Below are 19,220 nucleotides of genomic sequence, written 5' to 3'. Positions count from 1 at the left end.
CTGGCTTCTAGCCATGCCTTTGCCTGACCATGACCTTAGGCAGGTCGCTTACCCTCTTTAACCCCCCTTTGTCTATAAAATGATTGAGTTGGACTCTTGTGGTCGCGTAAGTTATGAGGCAGTGGCTTCCGATAGAATTGCTTCTTCCTTAAGGCTGGAAAAGTAGGCCAATGTTGAGAATCAGAGGCAAGCCTCGCAGCAGGGTTAGAGGACTATCCCAAGGAGGTGTGGCCCTGGAAATGGGAGCACCACCTGAAGCAGGTAGGCTGAGTCGGAGCAGATATTCTGTAGACCGTATTGCGCTGCATTGCTGGCTAAGGCCATTGGCGGTAGCTGGGCTCCTTTCATTTGTTCTGAAGTCATGATCAATCTATCCTTTGGCTTCCAATTATAATTCATACAATTGGCCAAGCCCACCTGGCTTCAGGGGTGTTTATGATGTCCTTTATAATGTCAAAGGACAACTACCAATCCCTAATTGCTTGCTGGTCTTCATCTCTGTTTCCTGGACCCTCTCCTCGAAAGCCCCACAAGCCTCAAAGACTCATATTTAAACATCTCATGTGATGTTTTCCTTTTGTTTCTCAGAGCAGGCCTAGTTTGCTTACCTTGTATCAGGAAATAGTGCTCAGAACTTTTCAGAACAAAATAAATGGCAGAAAGAGCCCAGCTCGAAGGAAACACATTGCAGAACGGATCAACTTGGAGTAGTGCCGTGGAGCTCTGGCTGGGCGGTGGCTGTGCAGTGCTTGGGGAAAGTGTGCAATCGAGCTTGCTGATGTAGCTTATAGTGGGCAAAATGTACTGTTACTCTAAAGTGAGGGGCGGTATTCACATCTGTGTAGACAGTGGGTTATAATGTAATCACCCACAGGCAGCCTGCCCGGGTCCGCAGGTACAGAGCTGCCTCCCTTTCCAACTCTGAGACAGCAAAGGGATCCCCTACCCCTCATCTTCGAAAGAGGTTGCTTACCAGGGCTGCTTCTGTAATCCTGCCTCTGTCCTGATGGAGCTTGGATCTAATCATGGCTGGGCCGCTAGGGGACAGTGACATTCCCCTTTGGGGCGGCTAGCTAGGTGTTGCTGGTGGTCCTGCCGCCCCTCCAGCTGTGCAGACAAGCCCACCTCAAGCTTTGCCGTGGAGGCAGTGAGGTTCCGGCACTCAAAACATTTCTTCATCCCTTTTGGCCTCAGCCTTGGCACTCTGGTCAGCCCTCGGGCACTCTTCTTTGCGTCCCAACACAAGATTTGCCCCTGTTCTTCCCTGGGCTCCTCCTGGCCCCAGTATTGGCTGCGCATGGCCCAAGCCACTGAGCTAGAATAGATCCTGCAAGTTTGCTTGTACCACCTTCAACTGCCGAGTGTGTGTGTGTGTTTTCTTTAAAATATGCAAATCAGAGGATAAGCCCTTTTGAATTCTGCTCCCTTCCTCAGAGTGCTCAAGGTAGAAGGGAAAGACCCTTGCACTCTCCTAGGAGTGGGAAGGGACCTCCCAGGCTGTCTACCCCCCACCTCCCAATACTAGGACTCTTCCAGTAGTCCGTGTAAGTAACGTCTAGTTTCTACTTGCATGTGGGAGGTGGCCACCTCCCGAGGAACTCGGCATCTTTGACAGCTTTCCGTGATAGAAAGTCCCTCATTATCCGGAGCCCAAACTCTGCCTCCCTGGCATTGGACCCTGGGCCCTCTGTACTCCACCGCAGCACCACAGGGTGCTTTCACCATTCAGTGATATTCCCATCTCCCTCTCGCCCTCTCTTTGGGGTTCTCTAGGCTAAATGTGACTGGGCTGTTTTCTCCAGAGCCTAGGCCCTGAGGACATACTTCCCCTTTCTGTCTGCCCACCTCCCTCCACTTCAGGGCTTTCACTAATACTATTAGGAGACATGTTTCAGACAGAATTTCGTTGGGACTGAGGTGGTGGAATCCATAACTTGGAAGAACACTTCTTTGGCAAACAGATTATTTTCATGTGTCTTTCATGTTTTCTGTCTCTGCCAAACACTCTATTCATCACACATCTGGCTTCCTGGAGCTGTTTTCAGTTGTTTTGGGGGTTTTTGGGGGTTATTTTTTTTACCCTTCAGCTCCTTCATTCTCACCCCTTACTTCTCCAAATATTAATGTGGAAATCGAAAGCCGCCTTTAGTTTTCGAGAGCTGCGCTCCGAGAATGGACTCTTGCATCTGAATTTCCTCTGAGGCCTCACACCCGTTCCCTTGGTGAGCTTCTTCTCCTTGCAGCGCCCATTCCACCTTGCACTCTCCAGGGCTGCTCTGGAGATAAGCTGTGAGCTCATCACAGGTGCTGGCGCTAACTCAGCCGGCCGAAAGGTTTCCTGTCCTGCATGTATCATCTTTGCCGAGGAAGGGCACTGGGGCCGGTTAATGTTTGCCCTTTCAACACAACAGCCTCCCGTTGCCCTAGCCTCGCTCACCCTTCTTGCCTGCTGGACCCTGGCCAGGCTGGTGGTGAGACGGGAATGCTCATCTTTAAGCATTCAATAACTAAACTACTAGACTACTAGTTCCCTTCTTTCCCTCCACTGCATGCTGCCCCTGTCCCCAGAACAGGCCTCCAGGGGCCTCGTGCCACCAGGCTCTGTTGAAAGGCCCTATTTTAAACTGCGGTCAGGGGATGACCAGCTGCAGGCCCTGGGAATACTGGGGACTTCCACCCTGAAGGTAAACCCAGCCCTGTCTGCTGACAGTTTTACTTGTGGAGGCGTTTCCCTTTATAAAGTGTCGGGGCCACCTGGATATAACAGTCTCAGCCCAGACGGAAAGAGCTTGGTGGTGTCCTTCCTAGGGGCTGTGTGGATAGCTTACAGCCTCCTTGGCTCCCCCAGAGAGCCAGCAACAGGGCCTGGGAGCTCTCAGAACTCTCAGAGGGCAGAGGGCCCGGGAACCAGGTGTTCTGCACCTGGAATTTGTCCCGGGCGCTAAGATGGCCACTCTCTCAGGTTCTGGATGGCAGAACTCAGGTGGCCTGACTCTGATTCCAGGACACCACTCTCTCCTGCTGTCTCCAGCAAAGATTACATTGTGATGAGTCTTTGCTGGCCCTGGTGCTGGGTGGAAAAGCATTGAAATGCTACTAGTCTTGCATTGGATATAAATTGTATTCACTGGCTGGAGCCAACGGACACATCCTGTAAGTGGAGACCTCAGCATTAGGGCTAAAATTGCTTGGGACTAGTCTTGAGGTCCCTTGAGAACCTATATCCTGCTGGAGGGAGAAGGGACCAGGAGAGACCCAGTCTGAGGGAGGAGGCCCAGGTAAGTGAAGAGTGGGCCAGACCGTGAAACAAAATTCAGGTGAATTAAAGTTAAGGTAGAAAATGAAACCATGAAAGAACTAGTTTAAAAAAAATTTAAAAAGGAAGTAATGACTTATTTGCTTCTGCAGCGGGAAAGATTAAGGACCAAAAAGAAGAAATCCTAAGGGAAAAAATAGATTTTAGTGTATACAGTGTGAAATATGTTTAGTAAAGGCAAAACCACAAAACAAAAAAACTACTACAAGTTCAGAAAAAAACCTTTGCAACATACAGTACAAGAGCTTTTAAAATTAATAAGAAAAAGATGAATAGTCCAATTTTAAGAAGGGAAAGGACCCAAAGAAGCAATTCACGGAAGAAATACTCAAGGCCAATAAGAGCGTAGTAAAGATATTATACCTCCGTAGAAAGCAATCAAAGCAATAACGAGAGATCATTTTTCCACCTATTCTCTTGGCAATATCCAGCATTGATGAGGGTGGGGGAAAATGGGACATTCATACCCTGATGTTGGAAATATAAACCGCTGTAAGATCTCTGGAAGGTAGGTTGGTGCCATGTTTCAAAATTTTAAATGTGCCTTCCCCTCGATACAGCGGTACTAGTTTTAAGAATTTAACCCAAGAAGACAATCAACAAGTAACTGAAGATGTATCAATTTATTCATCCCAGCATTGATTATAATATCAAGAAGTTGGAAGCCACCATAATGTCCATAAGTAAATCTGATACATTCCTACAATGCTTTAGTAGAGAATAATTTAAAACAATGATAGAAATGTGTAAATAAATCTTTATGGCATGGAGAAATATCCATGACCTATTGTTGAGTGTGGAAAAGCAACATACAAAAGAATATATGTTGTATGAGACTATTTAGGTGAAAGTGTACACACGTATATACAACGTATGTTATTATGTATAATATATGCGTAATTTTTTTCTATATTTAATGCTTATAGATATCTATATTTATTGAATAAAAGCATATATTTAATGAGATGAAACATAGCAAATGCTTTATAAATGCTAGCAATTAGGATATGAAGGTGGAAAGGGTAGTTGGAGCCAAATGTGGTATATTTTATTTCAAGCTAAGAGATTTGGGTTTTACCCCGCAGCCGTGGGGAGGCAGCACAGCTCAATTCAGTGCCTGCTTATACAGTGTGTACTGTAGAAACGCCAAAGCTGAAAAGGCCTTTTCATGGAGAATATTGCTGCAGTGAGGTCTGTACCAAAGGAGGGTCAGCCAGCTGGCTCCCAGGCTAGATCACCGTGGGGACGTCACCAGGGTCTGGGGCCGGCCCTCAGCCTTGTCTACTTAGAAACCTGACTTTGGAACACAGGGAAAGTGGGTCTGAATCTAACACTGACCTACAGTCACTAAGCGTAAAGACTGACAGAATTGGATGCGACCATATTACATTTCAATGAGACATAAGTGGTATGCTGAAATGTGACATGTTTAGCACACATTAATTTTCAGCAGACCTACATAGGAAGCTACTACTGCTTCTGGTAGTACCAGTCAATGATGGCTGCCATGTATTAAACATTTACTAGGTGCCAGACAATATATTAACCACTATTTATGCATTATTTCCTTGACTCCTCAGAACAACTCTGTGAGGTAGGTACTATTGTTTATTATCTCCATTAAAAGAATTATTTCCATTTCTTAATACTGGAACATTGAGTCACCATGTGACTGAGCTGCCCATGATGAACTGAATCTTACTTGACCCACCAAGCCATAAAGAGGGGCATGGGCAGCAGCAATCCATCATCAAGTAGAAACGATATGCAAGAGTTTGGATTTAAGAATGTCCAGAAGGTACAAGTAGGTTGTATGAATAGGTGCCTCCAATACCGATAACACCCACTCCTGCCGTACTGCCCCCTCTACCTCCATCCAAACTTAGAGCCTCAATCTCCACCTATGCTGAAAAAGCACAGCTCCAGCAAGAGTGTCTCTGAAAGATGGTGTAAAGAGAAATCCTCCCAGTGGGCAACACATTTGGTTGTCCATTTTTTGTGGACTGAGAGATGAGCAGAAGTGCGGATATACTTAGATTCATGAGTGATGGCTAATGGTTTGGCTAGATTGTCAGGGATTTGGAAAGAAAAGGACTGGAAGATGGTCACAAGACGGCTTTGGGAAAAGATGTATGGATGCTCACAGAGTGTGAAGATATTTGTATTGGTTATCTCTTGCTGTGTAACAAACCACTCCCAAACTTAGTACCTTAAAACAATAACCAAATCATTTTCTCATGATTCTGTGGATCAGCTTCCTTAAGCTTTTCTGAGCTTTTAGGTTCTGATGACCCAGAATCTTTCTGTGATATTGTGATTTATAAGAAATATATATTTGGTCATTCAGATGACCAAAATATATTTTTCATATATATTTGGTCTTCATCCACAGTTCCTGGCTCACAGCTCTGAAAACCCTTGGCATTTCCTGAGTGATAAGAGCAATGGGAACTTCTCTTGTTTTAGTATTTGATCTCTTGTCCTCAGTTCCTGAAAGACTTCAGAGCCATAAAGGTGAAATGGGTGGCTTGTTATTCTTAACAAGCCCATTTCAACCACACCTGAATTTATCTTAATGAGATGACTTTTCAAAATCCCCTAAAGATGGGGGAGCTTGTTGCCAGGGGAAGCAACCATGAGTAGAGGGTTGGAAATTTCAGTCCTGACCCCTGATTTCTGGGGAGGGGAGAGGGGCTAGAGGTTGAATCAATCACCAATGGCCCATGATTTAATCAATAATGCCTTTGGAATGAAGCCTCCATAAAAACCCAGAAGGAGGGGGTGCAGAGAGCTTCCAGCTTGGTGAACCAGATCACTTCCATGTGCCACTGTGCTGGGCCCCAAACTCCATGAGGACAGAAGCTCCTTTGTTTGGGACCTTGCCCTATGTATCTCTTCATCTGGCTATTGCTTCGTATCCTTTAATATCCTTTGTAGTAAACTGGTAATCTAGTGAATAAACTGATTTCCCGAGTTCTGTGAGCTGCTCTAGCAAACTAATGAAACCCAAAGAGGGGGTTGTGAGAACCTCTGATTTATAGCCAGTCGGTCAGAGGCACAGGTAACAACCTGCACTTGCCACTGGCATCTAAGTGGAGGGTGGTCTTGTGGGACTGAGCCCTTAACCTGTGGAATCTGATGCTATCTCTTGTAGATGGTGCCAGAATAAGTTGAATTGTAGGACACTCAGTGGGTGTCAGAGAATCGCTTGTTGGTGTGGAGAAAACCACTCCCCTCCCACACATTGGAATTGGAGATCAGAGCCTTTCCTTTCCTTGGTCCCTTCAGCCCGAGGAATAGGAGCTGCTTCCTTCCATCATTACATGTTTCTCAGGGTGATGTGGCCCTTACACTACATGTGAAGTGGTATAATGTTATTTGAAGATAGACTCTGATTAATTAAAAATGAGCATTGTAAACCATAGGGCAACCATTACAGCTATTTTTTAAGCAGTAAATGGTTTAACGTATACACTGGACTGTCTGCCAATAACTTAGCGCCATGCCTCTGCCCCGCCCCCCGCCCCGCCCCCTGCTCTCCCACGTGTCACAGGAGCTGGGTGCCGAGAACTACATTTCCCAGTTTTACTTCAACACTATGCCTGGGGGTCATTTTAAACGGTGGAATCCCCAACAGAAAGCGCAAAAATGCAAAAACCATGGGCACTAAATAGGCTGCAAAAAGGACACTTGTTCACAGTATGGGTGCTGGACAGGAAGGCTGAGTGTCACCTCGTTTGACTTCTGCTGGGGATGTGCACATTGGGTGACTCAAATTTTTTGTCTGCCTGGGAATGACCTCAAAAGTGCTGAGCATATTGATTTTTGGATTACAGATAAATTTTAGCAATAGGCTAATTCACAAAATGGAAACCATGAATAATGAGGATCAACTCTGTCCATTTCAGCACGTCCCCTCCTTCTGCCGTCTCCCAGGGCAACTCAGGTATTCCTACTTCACTGAGAATTGGCCATAGTTTTTGCTAGGCTTCTAAGAGCCACTCCAGCAGCTGAGGTCCTTGTTAGAATGTTAAATCCCATGGCCTGAGAATGTGTCCCCAGTGGCCCCATGGCCTGGTGCTTAAGTTCGGCGTGTTTCACTTCTGTGGCCTAAGTTTGGTTCCCAGGCATGGACCTACACCACTTGGCTGTGGCCATGTGGCAGTGACCTACATACAAAATAGAGGAAGACTGGTACAAATGTTAGCTCAGGGAAAATCTTCCTCAGCAAAAAAAAAAAAAAAAAAAGGAAATCTGTCCCTAAGTCAAGGAATTTTTGCTTATGTAGTCTTACGTTCTAACTTCCTTGATCAAGCTCTCACAAAATTCAGTCCTGGGGTACTCCCCTGGCTTCTGCCAGTACCTGCTGGCTAATTCTGGCATTCTTCAGGTGTATAGTCTATAGTCCCAGCCAGGTTATGCTGGGACTTAACCTTAATTACTAGCCTGGCAACCTGGAGAGGAGGTGGGGGTAGCACCAAAGGTGGGGGCACCCATTGTCTGTAGGGAAGGGCTTCTGTAGCAACTGCCAGCTCAGTGGTGGCTCGAGTTCTTACTAAAGAAAGGGGAGCCAGCTTGGCAAGCCCAGAGGGGCCTGGGGTGCATGTTGCAGAGTCAACATCCTCAGGAACATCCATCCAGATGTCCCCAGCCCATGTTTTAGAATCCTAGGTTTTCTCCACCAGGGCCCTGACCTTCACCCAACAGACTTGCCGTAGCTAAGCATTCGAATATCTCTGAAACTCTAGACTCTAACAGTGAGATCTTCAGCCTGCCACTCGATGAGTCTGTCCTTCCACTGCCACAGGTGATGAGTGCCTCTTTGTAAGCTACCTCTGGAGCTCTCTGGCTCTTTCTTTAGCCATCAACTGCTGCTTAATAGCCTTCAGTCTCAATATCCTTCTGCAACACCACTTAGCTGTAACCAATCAACTAACTCCCTCTGTCTTTGTAGGCATTGTTCTCCCCACAGTTTGCAACCATTGGTGTCATAGCTCCCACTACAGTATTTTCCTCCACGAGGATATTTTCCCAGGTTGTCACCAGAGAAATCTTTAGCATTCGAGCCGCCACCTTGTTCCAGGGACTATCCATGTGCCCTCTTCGCCTGCTGGGCAGTGGGCGAGCCGGTCCTAAATCCACATCTTACTGCCTATTTTCCCTGACCACTTCTGGTACTTCTTATGCCAGTCCGGGTTCACTGAGAAGCAGATGCCAATACGGATTAAATGTGCAAGGATTTCATGAGGGGACATGGGCAGAGGCTGAGGAAGGCTAGAGAGCCATCAGACTGATACAAGTCTGACCCCGAGTGAAGGAGACGGGGAAGGAAGTGTGTGGAAGTGTCCTACCACCAAGCGGTCTACGGGAGGTTCAGCAGGGCTGTTAGGCAGTCCTTGAGCCAAAGATGATCGTCAGAGGAGTCCCATGGTCACCCGGGGGCAGGCCTGCCTTAGAATCCCTGCCACGGTCTGTCATTGGGTGCAGCCCACGTGTAGCGTTGCCTGAGTGCAAATGCTTTGTTGGGTTTCAGACTGCAGCAGCCGGGCCCTTGGTCAAATGAGCTCCCAATAGTTGGAGGTCTGCCAAGCGTGTTCCCATAGCTACGAGAGGATTAACGCACTTTTCCTCAGGAGAACCCTACAAGGTAGGTACTCTGAACACTATCTTCTAATAAGTGAGAAAACTGAGGCTTAGAGAGGTTTGGCCACTTGTTCAGGGCCACAGAGCTGGGAAGCAGTCAAGCCGGCATTATTTCCTAGAACTAATTGAATTGAAAACTTCATTCTTAACTCCTCTTCTCCAGTGTCCCCCTGCTGCCCATGTTGATGGCTGCTTCCCCTTGGGGGTCCCTCACCTTTGCCACTGCTATCTGTACCCCCGAGGATGGTGTTCTTTTCTATACCCTCTCCAGTGTCTCCTGATGCCCCCAGCATGTGGAGGAGCACTGCATTCCAGAATCCTTGTCGCACCCGGGTGCTTGCTGGCCTCTGCACAGCAGCTGCCTCTCAGCACCAGGGCAGGGCGGGTTGTGCCTCTGTATTAGTTATCTATTGCTGCTTAACAATTTTATCCCAGACGTAGCATCTTAAAACAACCCACACTGATTACCTCCAAGTTTCTGTGGGTCAGGAGTCTGGCACAGCTTAGCTGGGCCTTCTGACTCAGGGTCTGGCAAGGCTGTAATCAAGGTGTTGGTAGGGGGGCCGGCCCAGTGACACAGTGGTTAAGTGCACACGTTCCACTTTGGTGGCCCGGGGTTTGCCGGTTCGGATCCCGGGTGTGGCCATGGCACCGCTTGGCATGCCGTGCTGTGGTAGGCGTCCCACATATAAAGTGGAAGAAGATGGGCATGGATGTGCGCTCAGGGCCAGTCTTCCTCAGCAAAAAGAGGAAGATTGGCACCAGATGTTAGCTCAGGGCCAATCTTCCTCAAAAAAAAAAAAAAAAGCAAGCATTCGTAGGGCTGCAGTTTCATCTGAGGCTTGACAGGGGAAGGATCCACTTTTGACCTCATGTGATTGTTGGCATAATTCAGCTCCTTGCAGGCTGCTGGACTGAGGGCCCCAGTTTCTTGCTGGTAGCCGGTGAGTGACCTTCTCCACAGGGCAGCTCACTACAGGGCAGCTTGCTTCTTCAAAGCCAGCAGAGAGAATCTCCTAGCAAGATGGGTTACCATCTTATGTAACATAATCACATACATTCTAAAATCCTTGCCTTCCTCTACTGGTTAGAAGCAGTCCAGATCCTGTCCATGCTGAGGGAAGGGGATCCACAAGGCCAGGTACCACAAGAGGTGTGCATTGTGGGGCCACCCTCGAAGTCTGTATACCACAGCTTCCTGGTTCATCAGCACCTCTAATGAAAACAGCTCCTTGAACTGTCGCAAAGCTTGGCTCTCCATGAAGTACAAGCCTGTGCAGAGGCACCTGGCCTGGGTGCAGAGCCCCCTTGGTGACTTCTCTAACCCTCCTTTTCTCCTGTGGTTCAGAAGTTCCTTGCCCTCACTGAGAGTGACTCAAACACATGAGATGCTGACAGCTGGTCTACTCCGCCAGCACATCACACTTTCACAGTGGGTGATCTGAACCCTAGTAGACACAGCTGGGACCCTCTCCACATCCTGTTACACAACGTTTGAGCATGGGAGTGACATGAGGGATCAGACTTTACGATGTCTTTTTTTAAATGGCTTTATTGAGATATAATTCATACACTATATAATTCACCCATTAAAGGTGTACAATTCAATGGCTTTTAGTATATTCCAAGTTGTACAATCATCACCACAATTAATTTTAGAATATTTTCATCATCTCAGAAAGAAACTCCACATCCTAGCCCTAGACAACTCTCCCATCCCCCCAGCCCTAGACAACTACTCATCTACTCTCTGTCTCTATCAGTTTGCCGATTCTGGACATTTCATAGAAATGGGATCATATGTGTCCTGGCTTCTTTCACTTAGCATGTTTTCAAGGTTCATCTGTGTTGTAGCATGGATCAGTACTTCCTTTCTTTTTATATTCCATTGTATGAATATACCACACTTTATTCATTCAGTGGCTGATGGACATTCGGGTTATTTCCACTTTTTGGATATTATCAATAATACTGCTATGAACATTTGTGTACAAGAGCTTGTATGGACACACGTTTTCATTTCTCTTGGGTGTATACCTGGGGGTGGCATTACTGGGTCATATGGTAACTATATGTTTAACCTTTACAGGTACTGCCAGCCTGCACCTCCCAAAGCGGCTGCACCATTTTACCTTCCCACCAGCAGTGTATGAGGGTTCCAATTTCCCCACCTCCTCACCACCTCTTGTTATTGTCCATCTTATTTCTTATAGCCATCCTAATGAGCGTGAGGTGGTATTGCATTGTGGTTTTCATCTGCATTTCCCTGATGGCTAATGATAGTGAGATTCTTTTCACGTTTTAAGTGATCATTTGCACATCTTCTTTGAAGAACTGTCTATTCAGATCCTTTTCTCATTTGAAAATTGGGTTTACAATAATTTTTTGATATATTATAAAACAATATGTTTCTTGAAAAAAACTTAGAAGCTATGTATAAGCATAACAAAAATAATAGATGCCATTAGCAAGCATTTATTGCAAGCGCTGTGCAAAACTCCTTTGCTTGCCCTAAGTCACACAGGGCAGAAAAACAGTAGCTAATGTTTACTGAGCTCCTGTTAAGTGCCAGGCCCTCTTCCATGTATTATTTCATTTACTCTTCCCAACAGCCTTTCTGAAGAGAGCGCTATTTTTAGTACACTCCTTTTTCAATAAAGAAACTGCGGGACAGAGATGTTAAGTAACTTGCTCACCTGGACACAGCTTGCTGGTGGCAGAACCAGAGTTTGGACTCAGGCAGCTGTCTCCCCAGCTTTTGCACTCAACCCTCACCCTGTGCATTTCTGAATCCAGAGGGTCTGAGAGGAACCATTGCATTACATGGTCTCTTGTCCTCTTTAAGTAAAAGAGTTAAGTATCTTCTTTGATGGTTACTCTTTTCTTAAAGCAAAATGGCAGCAATTTCCCTCAGAGATCCCTGAAGACTTAGAAATGGTTTAATTTCCACTGACTCTATTTCTTTCTGTCTGATTCTCTCTTTTATTCTTCCTCAAGCTTTGGGAAGAACAGTAACCGAATCTTTCCATACTCCGACGTTCCTGCAAAATGAATTTGAAAATTGTCAAAATGACGTTCTATTTGTCTATGTGCCCAAGAATCATTCAGAGTTAAGGCAGGTCATAGGGCCTCCCTTCGATGGTTGCACTTTCAGGGCTTCACAGACCTGGCTTCGACTGTCTTTGCAACGTATTATCTCAGAGACTTTAATCAAATAACCTTTCTGCTCACCCCATCGTGCCTGGCACAGAGTCAAGGATCTGGTAGCAGTGACAAGCAGACAGGCTCATTTCCACCTTTGCAATTGTGTGGTCTTCGGCAAGTCCCTTCATCTCGTGGGGCCTAATTTTGCCCAGCTGTAAAATAAATGGGTTGGACCCGAGGCTCTCCGAGGTTTCTTCTGGCTCTGACGTTCTGCGCCTACCTCTGAATTGTAAAGAATGGGTATTAAGGTGATGTCTGACAAAAACATTTTTTGGTGAAAACGATAAATCCTAGGTAGGGATTTCAAAGGAATACTGTGTGAGGCCTGGAAGGATGTACAGGGAGCGCGATGCACTGCTATTTCTAGGAAGGAGATGGGCGTGGCGGGGCGCTGATGCGGGTGCGCGGGCAGCGGAGCATCCTTGCAGGCTGAGAGTGCGTCTGCGGGCTGGAGCTGAGGCCGAGGCCAGGGAGGACCGGGGCTGCAGCGGCTGCGCACTGGCGCGCCCAGCCGGTCTATTTGCGTGTCTCCGCCTCTGCGACGAACTGGTTGGGGGAGCTGGTCTGGCGCCGCGCGCCGATTGGCTGGGCGGCCCGCCGCTCAGGCCCAGGAGCGGACGGTTCCTACTGCGGCTGGGCATCGGCTCCGCTCCCGCGTCGCCCCGCGCTCCAGCTGCGCCCGGCCCGGCCCCGGCCCGGCTCGGCTTGGCCCCGGCCTCCAAGCGAAGGCGCCGCTGCCGCCTGAGCCGCTCCCAGGGCCATGAGGAGGCGGCGGCAGCCACTGCGGCCAGCGTCAAGGTGACCGGCCGGGACTGCGGCGGCAGCGGCGAGAGCGGGCGGTGAGAGGAGCGGCCCGCGGGGCGGGGCGGGGCGGGGCGGGGCGGGGCCGGGTCCGGAGCGCCGGGCCGAGGGAGCTGCAGGTGCGGGGGGCGGGACCCGGAGGGGCCGCTGGGCCTGGGAGGGGCCTCGGGCGGGAGGCGGGGCCGGGGGGCGGAGGTTGTGTCGGGCGGGTTTACAGGCGCGGGGGCCGGGCCGAAGGTGCGCGGGTCCGGCGGGGGTGGGTCTGGAGCGGGGCAAAGGCCGCAGGTGCGGGGGGCGGGGCTGGAGGCAGTTGGGGGGTGCCGAGTGACTGCAGGTGCAGGGGGCGGGGTCCGGTGGGACCACAGGTTTGCCGGTGGGAGGGGGTTGCGAGGTGAGGCCGAAGGGGCTGGAGAGGCCCGGCCTGAGGAAACCACAGGTGCAAGGGGCGGGGCCAGGGAGACCTGCAGGGCCGGTGGGCGGGGCCCGAGTGGTTGCAGGTCCGGAAGCGGAGCTCCAGGTGAGGAGCAGGCAGAGGGTGAGTGGTCGCTGGGGAAGGGAGTGCTGCCCTCTCCGCTGTCCAGGGGGGTTTGGGTGGGAGCAGGAGCTTTGGGCTCTCTGAGGATTCTGGAGGCTTCGAGGGTTGCCGCTGGGCCGGAAGGACCAGCCAGGCCTTCCTGTGCCTCTCCTGAGTCGGACTTGGGTCTCAGCTGCCCTGGCTACGAGGCCGGCGGCTCTCCCTGTGCCACGCCGGCCCTTAAGTGGGGCGCACCGTTTTTCACGTCTCAGGGGCTTTTCCTGGTGCGGTTGCAGGGGGCCTGCCTAGATTGGCTTTCCTCAATGATCAGCTGTTGTGAAATGTGTGTGTTTGAAGAGTGGTGCGAAGCTGGAAGGGTCCTGGCTTGCTGGCTCCCGGTACCGGATGCTGCTGCTGCAAATCTTAACAGTGGTAGTCTCCAAAAGACTGAAATGGCAGCCCTGTGAGAGGGAAGAACAGGAACGAGGGTTCAGCAGCTTTTGCCTCTGTGTCTCCTGGGAGGGTCTTTTGCCTCTTGGAGCCTTGTTTCCTCCTTTGCAAAGTGAGCGTCATGGTGCCTCCCTCGCGTGCCTCCCAGGGGCCTTGTGAGGATAGGATGGAACAGTGCTTACTGAGCACATCATTGGGTAAAGTTACGAGTTTTTCTCTTCTGTGCCCATGGCAGGTTGGATTCGGGAACTGGGGGTCTAAAGGGCAGGGGATTTCTAATCAGTAGACCATTTTCTCGTTCAAGTTTGGGATGAGGTTTGTGGAGGGGAGTCCCTAAATACTCATTCCTGTCTGGGATCATGACTGCTCCTCCCTGTGAGGCCTCTGAGGGAGTGTGGCAGGGAGCACTGGCAGATAGAAAGCAGAGGAACATTTAATTGTCTGCTGACCTTTAGACCCCAACCCCAGAGAGGACTCTGAACTGGAGCATGAGGCTTAGGCTTGGGCCTTATGGAATTCCCCGTCGCCATGCAAGTATGAACCCTGATTTTACCACATTTAAGAAGGAAGATACCAAACAGAGAAGAATACCAGAATTTCATCAGGTTCCAACAGGGGCAGAGGGAAGAAAGTGAGGACTGAATAGGACTCCTTCCTATTCACAAGAGTGTCTGATACACGTGTGTGACCTTTCATTGCTCAGGGTCTCTGCTTACTAGTAGTTTGACCAATCAGAACTGTGATTTCCTCCTACCTGTGTTGCATGAACAGAAGAGGAAGCAGGAGGAGGCTTTGCCCACACTGGCCTGCATTTTTCTTCACTTTAGAAGCTATGGGACTTTTGGGGACTGACCACCATGGTGCTGGCCTCTCTCACTACCACTTAGTTGGTGTGGTGGTGACCCATTGGCATTGTAGGGATGGCATCTCAGGGATGGGTCCCTAGTGCTTGTGTGGCAGGTACTCAGAGGGTCTAGAAGCAGCCTGTGTAAGTTGTCCCAGTCTGTCCCAGCAGATCCTATGTAAATGGCTCTGGGAGATTGCTGCCTTCTGGATAACCATCCTGCTCCTTGGGTGAAAAGGAGAGCCCAAGCTTGGTGGCACACAAGAGCTAGAATGTGTGTTGGGTAGTGAGGGATCTGCTTTTTGACTGTTATTGTTAGAGGGACAACATCCGGGTTGAGAGAGAAACTTCATCCATGAAAATACTGCATCCGCGGCTCCCTGAGATGTGGCCCCAGTCCACCTTTTTAAGTTGATTTTCCTTTTCAGTATGGAGGGTAAAATCTCTGGCTTGGAAGTCAGACAGGTGTGCATTTGGAGCCTTGTGCACCAGCTTCTTAGCTTCTCAGAACTTTGGTTTCCTGATTTGTAAAACAAGGATAACCATGCCCACCTCAAGAGGTTGTTATGAAGAATAAATGAGAGAAGATATGTGAAGGCACCTGATATATTAGGCACTAAGTGTTAGGGTCCAGCCCTGCCCCTCCCTGCCTGCCCATCTTGCAACACAGCAGGATAGCATGTAGCATGTAAGGCGAGCAGGACTGGTAATTCTGATGCCTTCACTTCTTATCTAACCTTCAGCAAATCCCTTCCCCTTTCCAGGCCCCTCTTTTCTGGGCTGAGTGAGGATGGTGTTAGACCAGGTGACATCGAGAGTGGTCCTGGTCTGGCCTTCTGCTTAGCATGCCGTCGTATTTCCCTGCAAGGCAGGAGGGAGGAAGCTAATGACCTGTGGTTTAGTTCTTTTTTGAAAAATACCTGTCTGGCACTTTGCCTGGCACGTAGTAGGTGCTCGTTAAATACTTATTGAAGGGACGGATGAGGGGCTTTAAGAAGAAGATGAGGCACATCGTCCCTGCTGCTTATATGTATGTTGTATCTGTACCTTCCAAATGTATTTTATTTATTGCAGAAAAAGTATTGCAACAACGTTAGTGAACGTCAACGTGAAAGACAAAGGTTGTTTCACAGGCCTGTTTCACCACGAATTAAGTTCATCCAGTTTTTGTTCATAAACATGCGTAATTTTTCATGACTGCAATCATATGTATGTGAGCATTTGGGAAAGACCTGGCAATAAGTATTTTCTTTAAATGGTGTTTTATCTTATTTCTTTTTAAGAAGTAAAAAAATCACACATGGGTTTTTTTTTTAAAAGGCAAGTAGTTCAGAGGGGAACAAATTGTAAAGTGTCTTCTCTCAAGGTGCCAGTTCCCAGTCCTTCTCCCCAGAGGCAAGCACTAGTACCATTTTGTTGTTTATTATATATTCTTTCTCTTACACAAAGAATAGCATTCTAGACATACTCTTGCTTCTTCATTTATTCAGTTGATCTATTTTAGGAATTGCTCCAACATTGGAAAATGTTCCAATTGGTACATACAGTTCCTCCTTAATGAATGTTTTTGACTGATATTGTAAGCACAATTTTGGATCTCCACTCCCCCCCGCCACTCCCGATGTTTACTCAGTAATGGTTAGCAGTCATTGTTTAGAAGAATAACAGGGGACATTCCTTGTTCTCATCTAGGAAAGAAATGGCTTTGATCCCAGTGAACAGTAGACTAAAGGGCAGCCCATGTATCTGGATGCAAGGCAGATGACAGAAAGAGAAAGGAAGAGGATTTCTTCACTAGTCATTGAAAACTGATTTTCTATTCAGCCCGTGATTCAAAGTCCAGCTCCGTCACTTACTGGCTGTATGACTTGGAACAATTTACCTAATCTTTCTACATTTTGGTTTCCTTATCTGTAAAATGGATGTGATAATAGAATCTGCCTTTTGAGGTTTTGCGTAGAGGAAATGAGATCCTGCATGCAGAGCACTCACAGCAATCGCAGCTCATAGTAGATGCTCAGGAAGGGATCGCTGCTGTGCTGCTAATAATCTAAAGTGGGCTCTCCTATTCTTTGTCAGCAGGTATTTCCCGGGCAGTTGAGAGTAAGCCCTGGAGATGCCCAAAAGTCCTGGCCCTCGAGAAGCTCACATACTGCGCAGGGAGATAGATACACAAGTCACTGATTACAGAGCACTACGATGGTCCCCACGTTGGAGACCAAAAAGGGGAGGTGAGCCTCTGGTAACCAGGGAGGCAGAAAACAGTGACTTCTCCCTGGGTGATTTGGGAATGATTTCCCAGCTCGGCTTTCCCCTCCTTTGTGAGAGCTGCTCAAGTCTCCTAGGCACAAGTGACCACTCCCGTTTGCCTTTGCTTGACTTTCATTGTGTGCACACCCTGATCGGAGCGTGCGCCTGGTGATTGCAGGCATCACTTTTGCCTGTGTCTCCTCCCTGCACAGGGACAGTCTCCTACTTTCCTTGCTGCTGAGTCTCCAGGGTCAGCTCTTGGGGAACATTGTGATGGACTTGTGCTCAGACAAGTCATGTTACCAAATGTTGGCAAACTCTTATTGATAAGTCATCAGATGTCTGGTGAAACCTAGACTCTGGACTCTGTTCCTTCCTTCCCCAGTATTTGAGTGCTGACTCAGAGATAGGCATGTCCTGTGCCATATACTAGATGTAGGCTTTGAGTATGGCTGGTGACACTTATTCTACAAAGTCTTAGGGATGGGAGAGGAAATAAATATTTGCTCTAGATGCTCCAGGACAAAATGGAGAAGAGAAAAAAGGACAAGTCTAAAAATGAGCTGCTCCTGCTTGCTCAGAAGTGTGGCTGCTCATCCTTCCCTTGGGGTGGGGTTGTGTTGGAGCAGGCCTGAGGGAGCTGAGTAGGTTGTCTGTAGATTTTGACCAGGGGTGCGGGAGAGTCGGTTGGGTGGGCTTCTGTGAAGAGCATCCTGGCGCATTTTTTGGGTCACTTTGTTAAAAAGAAAGGAGGCTTCACTTCCTTCGTCTGGGCATTCATTCACCAGCTTTGCTGGGCTCCTTCTTTGGGCTAAATCCTTTGCTGGATGCTGGGCACGTGGAGACGAAGGAGCTCTGTCCTGCCTTTGGGGAGCTGATGGTTGGTGGAGTCACACACAAACAGAAGGTGACCAGAAGATGAGTGGCTGTGACAGAGGACCTCAAGTGAAGTGGCCAAGCAGAATCAGGCTCTGGAGCCAGGCAGACCAGGGTTCAAATCCTGGTTCTTCGACACACAACCTCTGTGACCTTGGGCAAGTGTCTTCCCTGCTCTGAGTCTCAGTTTACGGATCTGCAGACTGGGAATAGCAGTGTTACCCAGCTGGGAATGTTGCTGAAGATTCAGTGGAATGTTTAGCATGGTGCCTGACAGGAAGCTGGTGCTTACTGAGTGCTCACTGCCATTTTAGTTATCCTTGGTGCTGTGGGAGCACCAAGAAGCACCTCTGGCTGTTTTCTCTTGATTCTCTGTGTAGTGCTTATGGTGCTAGTCAGGTGGTGAAGGTGGTGTCTGAGAAACCAGCTCTAAAGTCACAAAGTGCTCAAGGAGTCCTCAGGACGCTCCTCATGGACCCTGTTGACCTCAGGGCTGTGGGTTTGTCTACAACGTTATGTCTCTCTTTTTTGCATGAGCTCTTCTCAGAAGTGGTTTCCAGGCTAGTACCATCGTGAGGGCCCTCTTTGCCTGATCACCTTCACCCATGAGTTCCACGACTTTTCCCCAAGGGGAGGCGCAGGTCAGGCTTGTCTCACCTGAACTTACTGAGGAGAGCGTAGACCATGAAGACCCAGAGCAGAAAGGCTGTTCCCGGTTTTTCTGCAGAGCTTTCAAATCCATCGTGTTCTCTGCAGGGGATTCACCTCCTGAGCATCGGAGAGGTGGATAGGGCAGTGCTTAAAGCCCAGATGCTGGAGTCAGGCACCGCAGGTTTGTGTCCTGACTCCACCACTCACGAGCCTTGTGGCTTCGGGCAACTCACCACTGCTCTCCATGACCATTCCTCACCAATACAGGAAGTGTGATAGTGCCTACCTCCGTGTGGCTCTTACAAGGCTTCCCAGAGATGACGCAGAATGGGGCTTAGCAGAGTGCTTGCACATCATAAGCACCAGTAAACGTGAGCTAGAATAATGTTCTCTTTTAACCCTGGTTAGAGGGCTTTGGGATGCTTTTGGGGGGTGTTAATTTATTGCCTATGGAAGTTATGTCAGTTTTACACAAGGAATGTGTTAAAACTCAGATGTACCTGGTGGTGGCGACTAGTAGGAGCACCCAGGGTGACAGGGAGAACTCAGCCGGCGTTGGGACTGCAGACGCAAGCCTCAGCTCGCACGAAAGCAGTAGGTACTGGTGAGGGAGAGGGGATGTCGCCCTCGGGGTGGGCCCTGTCTCAGGCTGGCCCAGGGACTGAGGGCTG

The 19,220-nt window shown here is 48.8% G+C and overlaps 1 protein-coding gene across 29 annotated transcripts in view; it reads left to right on the top strand.

Annotated features, from left to right (window-relative positions):
- The window catches only part of RALGPS1 (Ral GEF with PH domain and SH3 binding motif 1), a 308,501-nt gene that overhangs the window by 24,838 nt on the left and 264,443 nt on the right, over positions 1-19,220 (top strand). For 3 of the 29 annotated variants that reach the window (XM_070518738.1, XM_070518725.1, XM_070518721.1), the window contains exon 1: positions 12,654-13,002. The exons of 1 other annotated variant lie outside the window; for it this stretch is intronic. The gene's annotated coding sequence lies outside the window, so the exon portion shown is untranslated. Of the gene's footprint in view, positions 1-12,593; positions 13,084-13,352; positions 13,500-19,220 lie in introns of those variants that run through there. 25 more of the 29 variants (XM_070518739.1, XM_070518734.1, XM_070518726.1 and 22 more) reach the window with 21 other exon arrangements.

The sequence above is a fragment of the Equus asinus genome, chromosome 10 (assembly GCF_041296235.1).
Source record: "Equus asinus isolate D_3611 breed Donkey chromosome 10, EquAss-T2T_v2, whole genome shotgun sequence".
Lineage (NCBI taxonomy): Eukaryota > Metazoa > Chordata > Mammalia > Perissodactyla > Equidae > Equus > Equus asinus.
This window is presented reverse-complemented; position numbering and strand designations above follow the sequence as displayed.